The sequence below is a fragment of the Anabrus simplex genome, chromosome 1, assembly GCF_040414725.1.
Source record: "Anabrus simplex isolate iqAnaSimp1 chromosome 1, ASM4041472v1, whole genome shotgun sequence".
In the NCBI taxonomy this organism is placed as follows: Eukaryota; Metazoa; Arthropoda; class Insecta; order Orthoptera; family Tettigoniidae; genus Anabrus; species Anabrus simplex.
In genome coordinates this window covers 1,706,146,457-1,706,150,997 of record NC_090265.1, presented here as the reverse complement: position 1 = coordinate 1,706,150,997, position 4,541 = coordinate 1,706,146,457, and the positions used below count along the sequence as shown (strand labels likewise).

At 43.4% G+C, this 4,541-nt stretch overlaps 1 non-coding gene across 1 annotated transcript; it reads right to left on the bottom strand.

Moving 5' to 3' along the window:
• Positions 1 to 3,564: 3,564 nt before the first annotated feature.
• TRNAL-CAA (transfer RNA leucine (anticodon CAA)) lies at positions 3,565 to 3,682 on the bottom strand. Its single transcript has 2 exons — positions 3,645 to 3,682; positions 3,565 to 3,609 (listed from the first exon to the last, which is right to left on the bottom strand). It is a non-coding gene; the product is annotated as a tRNA-Leu (tRNA).
• Between the last annotated feature and the right edge of the window lie 859 nt (positions 3,683 to 4,541).

The window sequence follows — 4,541 nt, the reverse complement described above, 5'->3', positions numbered from 1 at the left end:
ATAGCTGCTGGAAGCACCGCTGAAAGCAGTTGGCAGAAAGGTCCCGTATGGCTTCTCCTGTGGCCGTCATGACCTCTTCGGACGACTGAAATCAGCGCCCTCGTAGGAGTACTTTCAGGCGAGGAAAGAGAAAAAAATCGCATGCTGCGAGATCAGGTGAGTACGGAGGATGTGGTAAAACTGTCACCTGTTGCCTTGAAAGTTACTCTTGGACAAGGACAGGGCGATGTGCAGGGGCGTTGTCGTGTAGCAACAGTCAGTTCTTTGTACGCCAAAGCCCAGGTCGCTTACGGCGAATTGCATCGCGTAAACAGCCAAGGATCTCCTTGTAGAGGCTTTTGTTTACCCTTGCACCGTCTGGGAGGAATTCCATGTGAACGTTCGATTTGAATAGAAAAAACAGTTCCAGCATCACCTTGTCTTTTGACCTGTCTTGTCGTGTTTTTCTGTCGTGGTGATGACGGCGTTTTCCAGCTGGCGGATTGTCGTTTCTGTTGCGGATCGTAAAGGAAACACCATGTTTCGTCTCCAGTTATTATCCGGTTGAGAAGCGTCGGATCATCGTCAGCAGTACTGATGAGGTCACCACAAATCGTCATGCGATCATCACGTTGGTCTTGCGACAGGATTCGTGGCACACTGTGCTGGGTAACACGAAACAGGTTTAGGTCATCCATCAGAATTTTGTGGCAAGTACCATGGCTGACTCCTATTGCTGCTGCGAGATCGTCTACCGATTGGGAGTGGTTAGCACGCACCAGCGTTGCAACTTCTTGGATCTTGCGTTCCGTTCGAACTGTTTGTGGCCTACCAGTAAGCACATCATCTTCCAAACTGTCCCGTCCTTGTACAAAACGTCGTTGCCACGTAAACACAACACTGCGACTCAATGCGTCCTCACCGTAAATCTGCTGCATGATTTCAAACGTTTCGGTAGCGATTTTGCCTATTTTCTGACTGAATTTGATGTTTGCCCGTTGCTCAAACTGTGACATGTCAAGATCCGATAGGCGCATTCAAATCACCGTCACAAGAACGACCGTACGTCTGCTTCGAGTGTATGCAGTCACCTGCTTCTTGCAGGGAGGAGAGACTAACTGACATGGTACCATACCACGACGTCACCTATGCGCTATAGTGCACCACAGCGCCATCGTGCGGTCAGTCTCAGAACTTAATGACTGTACTACGTATATCTCAATATTGTAATAATGTACTCACTACATGTTCACATTAACTCTTTCCTGCTCATTGCAGAAGGCACGCCCATGTATCCTTGCTGGACAGCAAACGGACATTGGTAACACAACGCGGCAGCATTCAGACCTCAGTTATTTGCCTAAAAGCGCACATATGAGAGTTAGGACGCTAATGGCATCTGTTAGTGAACTTGAGAACCACGACGAATAAGTGATTACGCGTTGCTTTATTGTGACGGTAATGCCAAACCATTAAACAGGATGGCGCGTGTGATGCATAATATGTAGGGTTCGAATTTCTAGGCAGTAGATTGCAAACTAATTTAGCAAGTGGGAAGCATCGGCTGGCCCGGTATTCCGATGTGTACCTGGAGTAACATAAATTGTAGGGGTCCTAATAGGCCGTACCCCTAACGTTTATGGAAATCTCACAGCAGAGCCATTGTGCGGTTGGAGTATACTTGTTACTGGCCTGAGTAAGATTGCATTCTAACCTATTACTGTCTATCAATAAGGTCTCTAATGCATCACTATGCCTCAATTAAAAAGAAAAATGTAGTGCAAAAAGTAAATCACTACTACAGGGAAAAATACTCTTCATTACAGTTTATTTCCATAACTTGATATTGTTAATTGAAAGTCTATGTGCCAAGTCTAGTGAGATAAAATGCTTGTATCTAATGTATCAAATCCATTCGTAAGTCACGGAATCATCTGAATGAAACAGAATGCTCGCCCCTTATCGTAGCATCATTGCATCGGCGCAGCCGTACTGGGCAAGGCGGGTGACGCCATTTCAGCGTCGGACTACTAAGGCCACCGTTTTGGGTGCATATCACTTGAACGGAGGGAGTTATCTCAAAGATTCTTTCCCCTTCGTGATTACATTGATGAGTTCAATCTATGTTCGATAATTTCATAGATCGACGGTCGCTTTCAGCAGAGTCAAATTTCATGCGGGATGAGTAACAGTTGAGGGGTGTTGATTATTGTTTTGAGAGTGCACCGACAGCGTAAATCATAACCAATAACCTACTGAGAGCAGCACAATGTTAGCTAGCCTTTACCACAAATGAGTCAGTTTAAGAAGCCAGTAAATAAAGAAACATGAACAATTCCCTCAAACACCACACAAAGAAAATAACAACAGACAAGGAATTACCTAAAGTAGGTGAAGGGGTATCACAAACAATCCTTGTAAAGAAAAAAATTAAAAGCTCGCACATGGTATCAAATTGCTAAGAGTAAAGAAAGAACAACAGCTATTTCTTTAAGAAGGATATAATAATTTTAATTTTGAATTTCATCAGTAGAATTATTTCTTTAACAGAGAAAACCTTAAGCATAAATAATATAACCTGTCACGAAGACAGATGAAAGAAACTCAAATGAGAGAAGAAAAATTCCTAAGGTCAAGTAAAGGGTAGGATACCGTGACCAATCTCCACGCGGATGCAAGGCATTATCGACAAGATGCAGGAAATATAGTTCTTATTCTTTATTTTAACCCTCGTCAACAAAACAACAACCATCACTAACGCTACTAAGTAGGCATTGTAATTAACAAATCTGATCCACTTGCGAAAACTCCGTGAGGAAAAGTATGCACTTTATCAAGGCATAGAGCTTTTACTACATGAAGATGAAAATGAATTAATACATTGATTACAGTAATTTACCTGATACGACAGACCTCAGAAAAATATTCCTTCTTCTTATTCTTATTTTGCTACCGCTTCTACCCACATCTGCAGGGTCGCGAGTCCGAACTGCGTCGAACATATGGATTTGGTCCTGTTTTTAGACCAGATGCCCTTCCTGACGCAAACCCTATATGGAGGGATGTAATCACTATTGCGTATTACCTCAGAAAAATGCTATATGAAGGCATAAAACTGTCTATAATGAACATTAACTAGCCCACTTTGCAAAAAATGGCTATGTTTAAAAAGAAATTCGTAATGTCCTGTTGTCTTCCGCACTGCACTCTGCGGTTCGCTGCTTCATCACGAAGACGACGAAGGAACAGTAAGTTCATTCCGTGAGGAAGAGTAATTAAATTAATATTTTAAAGGTAAAAGGAGAGAAATCTTGTACCTTGAAGGTACCTTCCGAGTTGCACCAAAAATGGCGTTAAGTTACTCAGTTAATGTAATTATCAATGTTGTTAAGTGATTTCATTCTATTTTTCTTAGCTTGGCCGGACATATTAATGATTTAATCGATCTTGCTTAGTTGTTAATTAATTTGTTTTTAAGATGAGTATTTTATATTCTTACAAGGAAGGTTTCCTCTGTTAAAGAAATAATTCCACATGTGAGCTAGAGTTGATCCGCAGGAGACAAGTTAATGAAGTAAAACACTATGTCAGGAGTGGGATTCGAACCCACGCCCTCAGAGAGGACCAGAATTCACACCACGCTGCTTTGCAGAGAAGGATATCTCCTTGAGTCTGGCGCCGTAGACCGCTCGGCCATCCTGACACTCCGCAGCGTATCCGGCAGAATATAGATTTGGTTCATTGGCACCCTGAACTCTGTACATACTGGTGCCCCATCTTAATACATTGCTCCTTTTCTTTTATCTAGACCACGGCCTCTCAAACGCCCAAAATCTCACGCGTTCAAACTGAGGCTCCGAGTTCCTGTGCACCGTGCAACGGTCCCACTCGGATCGGCTCGGACCAATGCGTCGTCTCTGGGCTACTCGGCTAAGCTCGGCTCGGATTTGGAGCGCTACGGTGCATCTGAGGAAGAGGGAGATAGGCGGAGCGAGCGAGACAGGCGTGGGGAAAGAGAAAGACAGCGCTATTGCTTCAAATCAAGGAGTGGGGGTCTGCACTCTGGCCAACAAAGCGAAGTCTTATTTTGCACCGTGCACCGCGCAATGCACTGGTGCATGCACCCTGAGAAGCCCTGATTTCTAGACATTATGTGAAACGATAATTATGTCAATTTTCCAAACAAACAGCTCAGTTTAATATAATAAGTAAGGGTGGTGATTTATCGCTATTACGATGTAGTAAGCAGTTTGACCTATGCCGATGACTTGGTCTTAATGGCACATTGTGCGGAAAGCAGGCCCAAGGTCCAATGTGCACGATATGAACATTAGAATTTTCATAATTAAAGTGATGTCAATAGGGAAGAAACCTTAGAAAACTGAATGTCAGGTTGGGAATACGAAGCTAGAAGAGTGGATCATTTCAAGCATTTAGGATGTCTGTTCTTTCAAGATTTTTTTAAAAAAATTCGTGTGGCTATTTCTAACCAAGTGCAGCCCTTGTAAGGCAGACCCTCCAATGAGGTGGGCGGCACCTGCCATGTGTAGGCAACTGCGTGT